General features: G+C 38.1%; 1 protein-coding gene across 11 annotated transcripts in view; it reads left to right on the top strand.

Annotated features, from left to right (window-relative positions):
- MYO9A (myosin IXA) overlaps positions 1 to 17,331 on the top strand; it is a 100,241-nt gene that overhangs the window by 552 nt on the left and 82,358 nt on the right. Inside the window, exon 2 of one of the 11 annotated variants that reach the window (XM_039339561.1) lies at positions 853 to 974. The exons of 9 other annotated variants lie outside the window; for them this stretch is intronic. The gene's annotated coding sequence lies outside the window, so the exon portion shown is untranslated. Of the gene's footprint in view, positions 1 to 852; positions 975 to 5,804; positions 5,959 to 17,331 lie in introns of those variants that run through there. One more of the 11 variants, XM_039339562.1, reaches the window with a different exon arrangement.

The following is a 17,331-nucleotide window of genomic DNA, read 5'->3' as shown; positions in this document are numbered from 1 at the left end:
TTCATTCATTCGAGGCGGCTCCGGATTGCGAGCCGGCGCGCTGGATCCTGTCCTGGGGGAGCCCCCTCCCCTCCCCGTGGCTCGGCCGCAAAAGGCTTCTGGAAGAGACCCCCTCCTCGCCCACCCCCTTCCCTGCATCCCTTCCTCTGCCTGCCTTGCAAGGTCAGGGAGCCCCCACTGTCCTGCCCCCCCGTCCCTCCCTCCCTCCCTCCCTCCCCGCGAATGTTATACAGGAGATTATCCATTTTTGGAGTGTTCCTTCTCAGCCCCGGTTTCCCCCCCCCGCAAAAAAAGCAAAAAAGGGGGGGTTGGGGAGAGAGAGAGAGAGAGGATGGTTGTGCTGTTGCATTGCGTGGTGTGCGAGGTTGAAATCTGGGCTGCAGCAGCTGCATTGTGATTTTCCCGATGGGAAAAAAAAATCCCAAGCTGTGCTAGAGGGGAGAAATAAGCCCCCCCCCAATCCTTTCTTCTCCTAAGGAGGTTTAGAGGTATTTATATATATATAAAAAAATCCAATGAGAAAAAAAAGAAATGGGATCCGCTCTGCATCCTTAACAGGCTCTTCCTGTGTAAAAACTTTCTAATGGCAATATTTGTTTATCTGTGCTGCTGTATTTACTAGATAAACCACAAAAGGAAGCTTTCCCCCCCCCCTTTTCCATTTTGATTTGGGAACCGAATTTGGGGCAACAACAGCAGCATTTGGTTAGGATTTTGTGTCTGTCGGGCTCAGGCCTTCAGTATGGCAGGAATGCTGCAGTCGAATCAAACTGATATTGCTGCTAAACGTGGTTGCCTGCCTGCATTAACGTTAATGAAAATACTCAGTTTGCTGTGGTTGTTTTCTTCAAGGGTGCTTCTAAAGACATGACATGACACTGCCTGGACGGCACACCCGTTCTCAACTGTTGCTGTGGAATAAAACTCCGGTGACTGTGATTGTTGATGGCTGTGGGTCCCGCTGGCTGAGAGCGGTGAGAGCTTGTAGGAAAGCATACTTGGAGGGTGCCGGTTTGGCAGTAGCTAATGCAGAGCTTGCCGTGGCTTTTGTGAATTCAGTCTCTAAATCCATCAGTCTTTGCCTTAATCTTCAGGATGGGAAAAGAAGCATAATCTTCTTGCTTCCTCCATGTGTCACATGGAATATTTATTTAAAATGTATTTTAAAACTGGGTTTTCCAGTGCTGTAGAATTTAAACATATTTATATCTTTAGCAGTATTAACAAAAATGATTGGCAGCCTCTAAGTTCACTTGCAGCCAGTTTCTCTCCCCCCCCCCTTGTCCTGCTTTTTAATGCTTGCAGTGTCTGTGCTCTACTTTTCTTGCACTGAGTGAATTATTTTCCTTGAATCTCTTTTTCATTTTTAAGGAGCCTTACAGTTCGGCTGTTCAGATTTATCATAACGCAAATGAACTAGTGACAAAGAGGGAGGAAAAAGAAATAATAGCACAGCAGTGTGGGCTGTATTAGGTGGACATTCTTCCTTTTCTCCATCCTCCAGTGGAGGATGAATGCAGTATTTTGAAAAACTTGGAAGGGATTTCACAAAGGTGAATTGGGCATTCGATGCAGGATTATATGAATAAAACCTCATATTTTTCTTTTTAGGTATTTGTGCAGATTTGTGCAAAATACGTTTGGCTAGTATGTGGCTCAGTGTGTATTGGACTCAGGCAGGGTGTGATTTTTTTGATTTTAAATGTGCATGAATTCAGCCATTTGAATAAAGTAAGTGAATAATGAGTTAGCATTAATGATTACTGTAGTGTCAAACTCACTATAATGAATACATTACACGTTCATTAATTTTTTTCCGGAAAATGGTGCCAACTTCTTTAAAACTATATCTTCTGGATCTCATATACTAATAGTAATTTTATTTCATTTACTGTGTGTTTTTATAAGACACATTTTTGGAGTCCTGGCATCAAAAATGTACATAAAAAAGTAATGAAATAATAGAACATTAGGAAGATTTTGTGAGTATTGAAGAGATACAACAAACTAATGTATTAGAAAGCTGCATTCATTTAAAAATCATCAGTTCTCTTAAGGAAATGCAGTAATCATAATGCTCTATTCAAGTTCTCTCTTGAAATTGCTGTGGTAAAAGAAAGACAGTCTCAATTTGAACTTGATTTCTGCTGATTACATACTGATAACAATGTAGGTTTTTGGCAACAGTATGGAAACTTTTTGTCCTTGTTGCTTTCTGCAATTTTTTTTTTTTTAATTTTCAGATTAGCCTATAGGTCTGGGATTTCCCCTTGGCTTCTCATCCAGGTACTTTCAACCTAATTAGCTTTTTTGAGGGGAGCCTGATGCAGCTACATGTGGTATCTGAAGGGGTCTTATTGACTGAGTGAGCAATCCATGTTTATTAATATTTCACCAGTACATTTTTTCTATAAACATTTGATTATTATTTATTATGCACAGATGTTTATCAGGCAAAACATTTTTATTAAAAAAAATTCTCAGCATCAGAAATAAAGTTCTGCTCAAAAAGTCATTGATTCATTTAGGTAACTAAACCTCTGATCTTCTGCTGTATTAAAGATACAGAATTAGGAATCATAATGAAGCCGCTTTCTTGTGTGGCTGATACTGCTTATCAAAAGACCCACTTAAATTCACAAGGTAATTTTGCTATAGGAATGAATGTTCCAGACATATATTCTATCTTTTAATGCATCATTAATACAAATGAAACTTTTTTAAAAAAAAAAATCTGGAAATGTTTTAACATTATAAACAAGTATTTTTACTTGGTTCCAAAAGAAGATGCTTTACATAATTTCTAAAGTAGTCCTCATTTACAGAAATATTTCAATATTTTAGTAGCACTTGGAGAAAGTAGAGGGAAGAAAAAGCCTTTACTTTGTAAACACTCCATAGTGAGCCAACATTTTTTTTTAAAAAAAAGCTCAGTGATTAAAAAATTTGACTTTGAAACTTTGTGTTTTCTTGCTTTCATTTTTGTTTATTTTTAAACGGTGTTATGCCTCAGCCACAATCACTTTTGCCCACTAGTTAGCTGATGTTTAGTTAAAATGTGATGAGAACTAATTGGAACTTGGACCTGCTGTTTTAATCATGGGGTGATGAATGTTGGACTTCTCTGCAGATTCAGAAATGGGAAGTTGCTAAAATTCATGCTCTGGGATTGCCTTCATGAGGCTTATGACCCCAAGTGCCCTTGTCCTTACGCATGTGATCAGCTTGCTTCCATGAATGTTGAAGCAGTGGGAGCATTCCCCTTGCGTTCCAGGAGACTAGTTATAAGTAGGATTCATAGCTCTTCCCCTAGCAATACAATTAAAAGAGTTTTAAATGCAACATAGCTGTCTGAATGAAGTTGCTTTCACCAGCTGTTGGATGCTGCATAAAGAAGCTGCTATAGAAGGTCTAATAAGACATACCTGCTTCATCCAGGTTCCAGTGAAGGTAATGATCAGAGCAGCCATCCGTTTCCATCTACTGACTGAGTCAGAATCTTGAGCGAAAGAGTTCCTAAGTGGATCTTATGGGGTTTTTTTTCTTGCCCGCTCCTTCAGCTAATGCTGCTTCCCAACCTGTATATATCAGTCACAATTCTGTTTCCTGAGTATCTCACCTGTTTTTGTGTGTAGCTAGTTCTGTTCTGCTGTCGTTTGCAGACACGGAATCTAATGTCCCTCTTAGTACTTACCCCTTTCAGTTTCTGCAGGCTTTTGTTTTGATGTGCTGTTTTCCACATTATCAAGTAGACTTGGCAATGTTCCCATGGAGAACTAAGTTGGAAAAGAAGGTTCTATGAGATTGGTCATCTCAATGGATTTTTCAGAGAATATCTGTAAGCTAGGATCCCAGTTTCCTGGCAGCTTTCACTCATGTACCTTTATTTCAGAAATCGTTAGAATAATCAGTTTAATTCAATGTACTTTTTTGCCTCTGTCTAAACCAGAAATTGTTTTGAGCTGCAGAGCTGCAGAAAGAAAATAATTATTTGGAAAGAGATCATAATCCTTTCTGACCACAAATAGTTAAATACTGCATAAATTATAGGAAGGCAACTTGCTGGGATAGATCTAGTTTGGTTAAAATAATAATAATGACCAGTGTTGATCAGAAGTTTCTATCTCCAAACAACACAATTAATTAATAGTGTCCAAGATAACCTAAGTTGTGGTTACAAGCCCTAAGGAGTATGATTCAAAGTACGGTGGATTTTAAACTGTCCTTTTCAGTATCACAGCCGTTTGTATTTATTGGAGGTGTGCCATAGAACTTGTGTGAAGTAGTAGATTACATAATCATGGAAGAATGCAGTCCCATTACTGTTGGAAAACTTCTACTATAACATGCAGCATCACTTGAACTGCAGTATTTGTTTTGTTATTTTCATCAGCTAATTTATTTTGCATTCGAGTGCCCTATCACAGATTCCCATTTGAGGGAAGAGCTTGATGCAGCAATATTTTTTTACAGGGACAGAGTTTTTGATCTTTATATCAGCACAGTATACAATGGGTCATAGAATTAATCAAAATTCAAACTGCAGTAATCAACTTTGGTTCTCCAGTCAGTGAAGAACTAAGCTGCCCCAAAAGTTCCTCAGCATCAGTTCTTGGACTAAATAAAATACGAATGGGAGATGAATAGATTTGGGATAACCTAATGCAACCTAGATTCAAATGAAGAAATGTCTGGTCTTTTTTAAAGACCCCTAAGGAGAAAGATGCATCTATTTTAAGTAAATTGCTCCTACCAACAATACTACTTTATAGTTTTCAATGAACTTCTACTTTTACCATTTAAACTCACTAATATTAATTTTGCCATCTGAATGAGCTGAGAAAAAGAACTTTATCTGGCAAGCTGGGCACGATCTGTATTTGGAGAAGAAACGAGGAGCTGGCTATTAAAATTCCAGGAAGGCACTCTTTGCCCAACAAAGTTTTAGAAGATGCTAAGAGCTTTATACAATTGCTTTTTTGATTCACACATTGTTACATAATCATTTTGTTTTCATAATATGTCAGCCCAGCTATTGTGTTTGTAAAATTGTGTGTTAATTATGTATGAGGAAAACTACTCTGGTATTTTCAGTAAACTGTGTTGAAACAAACCATGGCTTAACACAAAAATGCACAGTCAAGCTTCAGAATTATGTTGACCTTAAGTTCCTTGGGTGTGGCCTCTGAACTTCTCACTTGCCACAACTTTAATGGGATAGCAAAGAGAATTTTATCCATAGGAAGTAATCACGTTAAAATAATTTGATTTTAGTTATAGCAAAATTAGGTGTAACTGGATTCATTTCTGTGCCCTGGCTTACCTGGTAAAGTAACCCAGTTCAATTGTTCATTTCTGACACACAATCCCAAGGCCCCAAATGTGGGCTTTGGCCGAAAAAGCATCCTAGGGATACAGCTGTGAGTGATGGGTTTCCACATACCCAACAATAAATAATAAGGTTTTTTTTTACATTGTTTTAAATCGTTCTTTTTAAGTATCATTCTTCCAACGTGGGCATTTTAGCTAACTCATAGTTACTGGCTGGCTGAGGAATTCTGGGAGTTGAAGTCCACAAATCTTAAAAGTTGCCAAGTTTGAAGACTTCTATTTTAAAATTTCAACCTTGTTACATGTGTTCCAGTTCTAGGAAATAATGTATTTATTAGTTTCTTCTGCCTTTGCCAAGCAATCAAATCTGCGTGTTTTTTTTTTTAGCGTAAAAAAAATATCAGAAATTGGCAGTAGTTTTTTGGGTGTGGCTCTGAAAGGGCATGTGTTTGGTGGTGTGCGGGCTGGATAAATTAGGTCTAATTATAGATACCAGAAAAAGAAGACAGGGTCAGTCAGAGACTGTCCAGTGATGTTTCTGCTAGCTTATGGCTCAGAATTTAGCTGAGTAATGACAGATAGTTCATTTTATTGTCAATCGGCAACATTTACATGAATGCTTATCACGTAAGTGAAGGATTTTGAAATGAAATTGCAAGTAATGCTTTTCAGAAAATGGTAACTGTTGTTCCCTCCTCTTCCCCAATATTGGTTTTTATGTTGAAAATGCCTCATCATCTCACTTTGCAGGTTTCTTTCAAAGTCATTTTTAGTTTGCTTGTTTTCATGGCTGTGGCAGCATCCCATTTTTCTATCTCTTGTTGGTAACTCCTTAAGCTCTCTTTTTAATCTTGTCCTGCCTTTCTTGAATGGACGTCATGCTTTCTCTCAGGAACCTTGCGATTCGTGTTCCGCACAATGTCCGGCACTAGTGTGCTTCTGTGTGTATTACGGGGGAAAAAACGGAGAAGAAAAATGTGGCAAAAATAACTTTACTGAAGCTAACTGAGTATTTTCATATCTCATTAAGTTAGAGCAAAACATTCTTATTAATCTTCAGAAGTTTGAGATAAGAATTAAATAACTATGCAAATGGCTATTTTTTAAAAAAATAATAATAATGGTTAGGAAAATTAAGCTGCGGAACAGCCATTACTGTTTGCTTTTAAAGACCATAAGTACTTTCTCAGATGGCTGGTTTAGAAGGTTTTTAGACTTTGGGAGGAGCTGAAGTAAGTTCTTGGCTGTAGTTTTTTTTTTTTTCCCTTTAAAATTTACTCCCTTCTCTTGTTCCAAAGCAAGTTAAGGGAAAGCTTTCAGCAGCTTGGTCATCAGTATAGCCGTTTCCCATTTTTTCTGCTTTGCCCCAGTAGATTTGTCATGGAATCTTTTGTGGGTACCCACTGTCCTACTTCCTTCCCACATCATGTGGGTTTTTCCAGCGGTTAGCATGGATAGCTGTTTGGGTCTATGATAACCCCTTAATCTATAGTTGAGATCACTCCTGAAACAATGTTCTCTATTTAATTTATGGGAAGATGTTCCCTATCCCCCCCCATAAAATATTATTGGAAATCCTAATTATAGTTTATTTTCTCTCAATTCCTAAATTGAGAGAGTGGGCCTTGAAGAGCCAGTCCTTAAAATTACTAAGTTGTGAAGTGATTCTTATGGGGGAAAAAGGGTGATTTTTTTGTCCTCATCATTGTTTCAAAGACATGGTTAATATCCTGTCACATGCAGAAAGAGTCATTTATACGCTCTTGTGAAAGTGAGGTGGTGTTGGTAAGTTTAAGGTCAGAATTTTTTTTTAAATGGCCCTGTTTGAGTTCTAAACCAGATGGATTCAACTAAAATACTTACAACTGGTCTCATCATGCTTAAAGCAAGATTAGGAAGTTTGCAAAACTGATTATAAGAATTTCCACGGTATTATTCATCCCCAGTTAACAGAATCTCAATCTGGAATATTTGAAAGATAGCATCCACTGTTAATACTTTTAAAGCATCCAGAGCACTATAAGTCAGAACTAAGGCCTTTTCAGAGTTATTTGGCAGAAAGCAGAAGGTGGAATTGCGAATAAACATGCTGATTGGAGGAATTCACATTGCTGCCTCTGTTATTGCATGCTAGACACTTTCTAGCCTTCAGTAACCCAGCAACACTGCTTCTTCTTTTCTCCATCTCCTGTGTTCCAGAATTTCTTTAGAAAAACTGTTGCCAAAATCACTAAGGAAGTAGAATATGTATAGGGTTGCAATGTGGATTATATTATTGCTGAGAAACTGATACGATCCAATTTCCAGGAACCCTTTAATTCATGCTGCTGATCATGTCTTTGGTTCATACCAGCCTGTCCCCTTCCCTTCTTGGAGGGCGTTCCTAGAACTTCCCCTGTCGTCTTTATCTTTTCTAATTGGCATATGTCACTATTAAAATATTCAGCATTTTTTTAGAGATGTAATGAAATGCTGTTCTGGATGCCAATCCCACAGATGTGACATTTACGTCTGCCTTCACCGAGCTGGGTAGCATTTCATAAACGCATGTATTTTGTTGCTAATTTATCTTAGACTTACTCTGAGTTTCTACTCTAAAAATAGATTATATCCCTTGTTGCAGATTGTAGTGTAATGCATTTAAAGGTTCTATTTTTTTCTTCTTCTGCTAGCTTCTGGTAACTGGAAGTATTTTAAATGCATCAGGAGGAAGACAAACAGAAGTGCGAGTAGCTGTGGTTCGCTATAGTAGCTCTGTGTTAGATAGATTTTTTTCAGAGTTTGTCTAAACAGGGCTTAGTGTTGTTGTTGTTGTTGTTTTAAAAAAAGTTTCTCATATTTAAGGTGAATCCCTTTGAAGATGACCTCTTAATTTTGCGGGTGTTCTTTTTTCAAAATTACAGAAGTTGAGCTCCTTGATGGGAACACATTTTGATCCTGAAGCTTGCTAACTATTTATCACTAAACATAACAATTTAGCCCTTCAAGCTAATTTTCTTGTTGTTGTTGTTGCTGGGCAAAAGGCATTAACAAATTCTCCAATTGTAGGTTGGGGATTGCATGTAAAATTAAACGGTAATCACTTGTGTATTGGTGAGTAACTAAAGCTGTGCTGTCTCATTCTAGAAAGAGTTAATAGTTATCTTTAGCATATCATTTTTAGGATAACATGTTTGTTTAAAATTATTAACCATTCAGTTCTGCAGGTTTGTGCTCAATTTTTTATGTAAATGTGGGCCTCTAGTTTTCTATTCTGCTTTCTCTTCTCCCCAATTTTTTTGTGACCAGTAAAATTGGATTTTTGTTTTGTAAATTCCACATATCTTTATCTTAAAAATTCTTAGCCAAATGTCCGAAATTGAAAGAATGAATGATATGTTCTATTTCTATTTGTTAGAGTTGCTGCCGTTTGTTCTTATAAGATAGTTCAGAGCTTTCTTTGCTACCTGGCAGAACAATTCTTTGTGTTTATATAATTGACTTGTGAAACTTAGTTACCTTACATTGGTTGATTTGAAAATGTTGGTATTATAAGAGAAATTGATTACAGAATGAATGGGTAAGTTGTTGCTCCATTATCTGTCTAATTCTAAATAGTAAACTTCAGAATATTTTAAGCCTGCTGGGTGACTTTGGGCTAGTCACTCTCTCTCAGCCTAGGATTCAAGCTGTTAGTCCTCTTTATTTAAAAAAAAAAAAAAATCCTTTTAACTTGGACAAAATAAATCCGACCATTTTTTTAAATATGTGCAAAGTAGAAAATATACTGATTTCTTTTTTTCTTTTGCAGTAGGGCTCACTGGCAATTATTATTTGGCCTTGCTGCTGTAGTCCTGCTCTTGGGTATCTCTCAGGATAACTGGTGATTGTTGTTTGCACCTATTTCCTTAATGTTCACTCCTATCTTATGGGAAAACTTCCATTTTATGTTATCAAACTCTTCTGAGCAACAACGCCCACATTGTCTGCAGCTCAGATTTTTCTTCCTAGCCATATGGTCCTGCTATGCTTCTACGTCTGGCAAGTTTTTTCCACCATTTGTGCTGTTCTTTCTTTCTTTTTTTCCCTCCCTCCCTCCCTCTTCCCGAAGACACAAATGTGTAGGCTGATTATCTCACTGCAAAAGGCTTTTTCCAGAACATTAAGCGATGATTATGGTTCTTCCATATAGAAGTCGTATTCTGCAAATTGGACTGCTGCAGGATGCAGATTAAGCTTTCCTGCTGACTCCAGGTTGTAGCTTTGTCTTTCCAGAAGATACATTTACCCTCTTGCTGTCCTCTCTACCAACTCTTCTGTCTTGCCTCTGCATCGGGCTTTGGAGAAGAACAAATTTCACCCATCCATGCTAAAATACGAAGCATGAAGAAAGGGAGCAACAGCAGCTGCTCCCTTCTGTTTTTTTTTTTTTTTTTCCCAAGCTTGGACACAAGTGAGATCATTTCTTTCTTGAGAAAGAAAAAAAGCTGGTGTCTTCACCTTGTCTCGTACGATGGGAAAAGCTGGAGTCTTCACCTCATCCATGTATGAAGGGAACACTGAAGACCTCTGCAGATGGCCTCAAGATGAAGTTGGTTTGCGATTAGGGTACCTTAGCGGTGACGTGGGGGTGTGGCTTCATTTAGTGTGGATATTGATGGCCATATTTTTGGTTTAATTAGCTGAGCTGCGCACCAGATTATAGTTGTAGCATGAAGATAAGCCTTCTACCTCAGGGGTCCCCAACCCGCCCGGTCCGTGGACCGGTACCGGGGCCGCACAAACAAGCAAAGCCCCATCCGCGGGATGTAGGCAGCACACAAAACCACGCACTCTCCGGTCCGCGGAAAAAAACTCTCTCCACGGAACCGGTCCCTGGTGCCCAAAAGGTTGAGGACCTCTGTTCTACCTCACTGTAGTTTTTGACTGCCAATCTTATCAGAAGACCTTCAGAGTTCACACTGACACTGACAAACACCCAAGTAGCCAAGCATCCAATTGAGGCTGAGAGGTAGCATCTGCCCTATGACTGACCCATTACTAGTGGACTGTGACAGAACAGGCTGCCCACTGAATGGATGGCTTGTTCAGTGCTTTCCCCTCTGGCAGCTCCCTACTGATTCAAATGCTGCTTGCCCGAAGTTTCTAATTCAGCCAGCAAAAGGGAGTTAAATGTAATTTTAAAAAAACAGTAGGCTATATTTCTTAGCATCTGATCTTTTACCACGGTGGCATTTACATAATGCACTCGCTTCGTCTCAAGGAAAAACAGAGCTACTTTTGTAAATTTTTTTTTTAAGATTGAACCACCATTTTTGTTGGCATGGTAATATTCAACTGTTCTACCATATCACGCTTTCCTATGTTGCAGAAATATAATTAGCAAGGGTTAAGCTTGTGAATAATAAATAGCCGAGAACAAATGTGACCGCAGTGTTCTTAAAGATAAATTCTAAAGCCTATTGAGTTGTTTTAGATAGTACAAATGATTATGAATAATGTGAGTATGTATTTTGTATTTTTGGAAACCATGCCTGAAGTAACATTACCTGAGATAGGACTGGCGCTTGTATAGGTTCATTGATTTAATTTGATTGTTTGTATAGACAGAAGATCACCAACAAAGAGTCGGAATTCTGTTCTAGTTGTTAGTGTTTCATTTGAGATCTATTTCATTTCATTCATCTATTCCATTTTCTTTAATTTATTTAAACATTTCTTTCCTGTCCTCTGAATGATAGTTCGCGAGATGGTTTATTAAGTACTGACTCTTTCAAAAGATGAGGTTATAAGCTGTCTTGGAAAAGCATCGCCACTGTGCTAAGTCAACCTTAGAGCGATCTGCAGCACAAGTTACAAAAAGTGTACTGTTGTATTTCCCATTTCGTAATTAATGTGCATTAGTGCACAAAGTACTCTTATTCAAGATGTTCCTCTGTAAATGTAACCAGAAAAGCAGTGACAGCACAATATTTGAATGAAATAACATGGGGGGGGAGGAAATGCCTGAATTTAGAAGCACTTTGCTTTGCTAGATAGCATAGCAAACATGTGACAGGAAGCATCTGACTTTCAGAATTACACGGACAAATGGATGGTTTCTCGAACTCATGATGAAGAAGGATTTAAACCACCCTCAAGTCAAGTCAGTATATAAGACTGAAGACAAAGGGACATAGGAAAGAAAGCAACCTTAAAAATCTACTTGATTAGAAAAAGTGGATTAACCGTTTCCTGGCGGCCAGAAAGGCACTTAATGATAAATCCAACTATCAGTCCATGATACACATTCAAATCATCATGGATTGAATGTACTGCTGACCAAATTATTTTATGCATTTGGTTCTTAATGGATTAATTCCTTCTAAATCAGTGGTTCTCAACCTGTGGGTCAGGACCCCATTTGGAGTCGAATGACCATTTCACGGGGGTCGCCAAACAACGCAGTCCGCCATTTTCCCCCCTTTTCCTTAGCTGTGCTACTCCCTTTTATTCTATTGGCTTTTGAATAGAGTCTAATTCTATTGGCTTTCAAAAGCCAATAGGAATTGTCCAGGCTGTCTCTGCCCTGCTGAGCCCGCCAAAAGTCCCATTCTGCAAATGGTGCTGCGCCAGTTGAGTAGTCCTCGACTTACGACCGGTCGGGGGTCGCAGCATTAAAAAGGTTGAGAACCACTGTTTTAAATTCTCACCAAGCCCCAGTCAGTGTTCTATTTCTATTAGATCTCAGGTAGGGGCCATTTTCATATAATCAAACTTAAACCCCAATCTTTCCATTTTTATACACAAAAAATTACAAATGCTGCTTTAATAAACATTAAAGCTAAGATCCAAACAAACATTAGAATTGCAAGTAATCTTTCACTGCATAGTCAATCTGTTTTGTTTAAATAATGTGGAGTTTGGTTACTTCTTGTCTGCCAAATACCTTGAAATTATTATTAGACATTGCTCATTTTCCCTGTAGAGCGACGCATACTTTTGAAGCAGGGATGAATAGAGATATGTGAGAAACACACTGCAAGTGGGAATGCATTATTTCATTGTTTCACCTATCATTATTTAAATTATTTAATTAATGGAGATAGTTTAAGTCAAGTAAGTAAAGACGTTCTGCAGCAACTAATTGCGTGAGGAATTGTGCAAGAAACTGATATGCAAAGGAGTTGCTTTTGTTACCTTTTGTAACCCTGGAAGTAATTCCCAGTTGATACCGTAGGTGCTTCTTAAAGGACATGTCTAAAGAAGACAGAAAAATGCTAATTATATGGGAGAAGTGTGTGGTTTCCTATTTTTTTAAACAGCGTGCTTATTTCAGGAAGTGGAATAAATCCAGACTTGCCAGTAATGCAGGACATGTGACTTAGTTTCAGTTGATATAATTCTAACGTAAGCAATTTCCTTGATCCACCATTTTGGGGGTTGAAAGGAAATGGAGGCAGTTGCTCTTCAAAGTTGAGGAAGATGTATGGAATAAATCAGAGATTTCTATTGGAATTGAGATAATGGCGGTAATCTTTCAAGGGTGTGCTTCAGGACTTTTGCATGCTGTTGCTCAAACTCTTCTAGGTTGCCTTAATTACAGTATATGTTTCACATCCTTTCATAACGTAGCTCCTTCCATTCTTACGGAAGTTTTTCACTTCTGTCCTTCCTCCGGAAAAGGGCAAGTTGTATCTGAGCCATTTGGGGAAATCTAAAGAGGGTTTAATAGATAGCCTCAGAGCTTGCTTTGGCACTGATGTGTTCCTACATTTCAGACAGTGTTTATAAAGGATTATTGCCATTGTCAAAGTACCTTGAAAAAAAATGGAAAAATTACTGGGAAAAGAAACAGCAAATTCCATTCTATCAATTTTCATGCCCTGGATGTGCTAGTTCGCACGATCGGGATATCAGTTCCTGCCCTTCCCTCTTCCTGTGCTAGGTGTGATGTCAAAGCCACCAAAAGTCTTCCCATTTCTTCTTTTAGATAAGTTTGGAATTGCATTTCAGAGGCAGCAATAAAAATAGACTTATGAAAAACGCAAGGATATGTCTGAAAATAGCAGTGGCTCGTTTCCTTTCCCCCGTAGAAAGAGGTTTGGTCGCAACAGCACAATACAGATTTTTCTGGTCAGATCCTCCTGATTAATGATTGCTATTAATCAGCATAATTTTTTTTGCATTGTACTGCATTGCACGATATATTTCATTAGACATTCCAAATCTGTACGGTGGGCTGCTGGTTTAAATAGTTATGGCCAGTTGTTGAGACCAAGGTTTTAATGAAGTTATCCGTCACATGATTTTGGAACATTTGGTATGTAAAAGCACTTTTTTGTTTTTAACTATTCAAATAATGAAATTGTTGAATTTGGCCACCTCACTGCTAAATTTAGGTCATTTCAAAGAACTAGTTCCGATATAAGCATTTCAGGGGGACACACACACACACACACACACACACACACACAGTGTTTTTCCTTTCAATCATGAAAATGTGAACCGTGCATATATTTTCAATTACTTCTTCAGTTCTCTGACCACTGCCAACTTATAAAATGACCTCTTCTCCCAATCCTAATTTTACATAGATCCTTTGGTAAAGTGTTTTGAAATCTTATCAGCGTGGTTGTTGACACTGCCAAACTCTTCATAGTTAAGATAGCATGATGTAACTTTGCTAAGCCTTGCTGACTTTTTTTTTTGACCAAGACCTATCCCTCTGTTACCAGCTTACTTAAAGCAGATATTAAATGGCCTATAATATCCTTATTGGATATGTTTTTTGTTATGATTTTCTGACTGCTTTTTACTACTTTGTTACAGAGGGAAATGTTACATGTGTATATTTTTGTTAGAAGTTTACCCAATTCACATTCAAAGTATTTTAGAACTCTGGTGTGGAGTTTTCAGTCATTTGATGAGTGCAAGGATGAATATCTATGAGAAGCTGTATGGCTTTAAGTTTAACTGTATTTGTATGGAAATACAGTTAAACTTAAAGCCACTCAGCTTCGTTACAATATATTTCTTCTGGAGATATTTTAATTCCTTTGGCATTCAGGGATTGAATATGACAACAGTTGGATTCACCAAATGGGTAAAAATCAGGCACTGATTCCCATATATTATTTTGGCTTGGAGACTTTTGGAGCAAAGAAATAGAGGATAAATCAGATAAATTTCAAATTCAGTTTCTGTCATTATCATCCGAAAAAGACTGGTAGTAGATTACTTTATTATATCTCAATATGAGCACCTGAAAAATTACTTCCAAATGGACTATATTAAGTTGGTTCAATTCATAATCTTATTCTAATATATTCTCTTGTCTTGACATACTTAATTCAGTTAAAAGTAAAATAGTCATTTGATGCATATACATTTAATATTGTGCATGCTATTTAAGCATTTGTGTTGTGTATGCATTTATTAGTGGTGTGGGAAGCAGGGGATTGCTATTCCTGTAGGGCTGCCTATAAAAACTTCCTGTTTGGGATCTTGCAAATATGCCTTTCTAGTTAATTGTTTCTAGATTGGTTTTGCTTTACAAGGTCACATTGCTCCAGAGCAGAGGTCTCCACCTTGGTAACTTTAAGACTTGTTGACTTCAACTCCCAGAATTCCCCAGCCAGCCAGCCAGGGAAACCCCTGCTCTAGAGAATACTTTGACTTATTATTTAGGCTCATGCATAAATGCCTACTTACTTGATACTTGAAGGCTTACTGTCCAGTAGTTGAATTGCTGATGAATGTATACTGAATATTTGGGCACTAATTGACTTCCTAGGATCTGCATTTCATGTTACTGACAGAGGAAATTCAGAAATAACCTCATGTTTACATGACTGGCTAGAGTTGAACGTTATTATTATTTGATTCCATTTCACTCAGGCTCAATACTGATTGTGATGTGATTCCCTAGGTCAGTTTACTGGGGTAGAGGACTGAAAATGTTAAGGATGTAACAAACGGTCTTTCCATAGTATTTAATAACTAAGCTGAAAACTAAACTAAAGGATCTATTGCAATCTGAATGATCTTTTTGTCTAGATTGTCCCTGAGAAGGATTCCTTTTGGTAGAAAGTCTGTTTAATTAGCTCACCTGCTGCTTCATTAAAGGGGGGGGGGGAGGAAAGGGTTGCTGCAAAGGGAGAATCAAAGTAGTGTTCAATGAGAGTTTATCAATAGCATTAGTGTGCTTTTGCATCACCTGAACAAACAAGATGCTAAGTCCCTCTTGCCTTCATGCACTGCTTTACAGTTGTGAGCGTATTATTACAGGTAACGAATAAAATACAGGCGTTTATTATAACCAGAATTAAATTATTTATCTCTGTGCTGAATTTTTTTTTTTATGATTCGAGCACTGACCCCTTACAACTTTTGTGATGGGGAATGGTTTGCTTTCCTGCCTGACTATAGGCCCCATACAAATAACTTTGTCTAACTCTAAACTAAGCATCTAATACAGGGGTCCCCAACTCCTGGGTCATGGATCAGTACTGGTCCATGGCCTGTTAGAAACCTGGCCACCCAAGTGGCAGGTGAGCAAGTGAAGCTTCATCTGAGCATGCACGGGATCTAGGTTGTGTGTGAAACCATCCCACCCCCTGCCCTGATCCATGAAAGACAGTTTTTCTTCTGAAACTGGTTCCTGGTGGGGGCTGCTGATCTAATACATTATATTAGCTAAAATAGCCACTATCTCGTTATTAGTCGTGACAGGATTGACGCCATAAATGTCCTTATAGAACAGTGGTTCTCAACCTGTGGCTCGGGACCCCATTTGGGGTCGAACGACCATTTCACGGGGGTCGCCAAACAAGGCTGTCCGCCATTTTTTCCCCCTTTTCTTTGGCCACGCCCCTGGCACCCGGTGATGTATAAGTGGCTGGGGGTCACCACAACATGGGGAACGGTATTATGGGGTCGCGGCACTAGAAAGGTTGAGAACCACTGTTATAGAATGAAGCCTAAAGCCAGTAGCTTGCAAATAGTTTTTATAGCTGTATACATTTTGATCGATACGTTCTGTCAGTCCAGAGATCACAGAACTGCAGGGCAAGCTGGCACCAGTTCAATTTGATTGAATTTCCTTCTCTCTGTGTGTGTATGATGTGTTTCCAGGGTGTGAGGGCAAACTTTGGTAGGGCTGACTAAAATACGGCAAGTTTCCTGTCACCATGATGCTCTGCTTCATGTTCCTTTGTGTTGTAATAATTCTGTGATGGGGCCTTAGGGGACTGCCCTAACATACTGTCTTTAGAAAGATAAATAAATGGTTCCCTTCACTCAGTGGACTGAAGACCTGTTTATACTTGCTGCTTATGAAGAGATTAGCTATAGATATAGACTTTGTATGGATAAATATAATGAAATATAGGATACATTTATACGAAATACACCAGGTTAAAATAAAGCATGATAGGTATATTTTTTGTACACACACACAAACACACACACACACACACACTTGTGTTACATAAATATATATAGAATTGCAATTTAGCATACTCTACATTTCAATTTTTTAAAAATATTTTTTTCAGTTTTAAGAACATTACACATTTTTGTTCACCGTTTATCCTTTTTTATTGTATATGAGAATAAATCAGATTCATAGTGAATGTAAGAATATAATTCCCTTGGAATAACGTAGGAATAAACTAGAATAAAGTTGCAAATCAGTATTTGAAAGAAATATGTTCTCTGTTGGCACGACGTTTTGGCCTATACAACATTTATTTAGATGCTAGTGACTATTAATTTGGTCCCTAGCAGGCTACAGAAGATCAACATATTAATTATTGAGGGTAAAATAAAAAAAGTAAGTTAATCACACCCACATCTCATTAAAATGGTTTGCTAAAGAATTACCTCTTTCCAGTTTCTCCCGTCTAGGGACAGAACGCGTGTACTTTCCATAGGGTTTCTACTTCTCTCCCAACTGTTTAGCAACTTCTGGTTCTAGAAGGGAATTTTTAGAATTGAAATCTGTGTTCTACAAATACTCCGAATCCCTAAAATATATTC

The sequence above is a fragment of the Crotalus tigris genome, unplaced genomic scaffold (assembly GCF_016545835.1).
Source record: "Crotalus tigris isolate CLP2741 ecotype Arizona unplaced genomic scaffold, ASM1654583v1 scf7180000017735.2152567, whole genome shotgun sequence".
NCBI lineage: Eukaryota > Metazoa > Chordata > Lepidosauria > Squamata > Viperidae > Crotalus > Crotalus tigris.
This window is presented reverse-complemented; position numbering and strand designations above follow the sequence as displayed.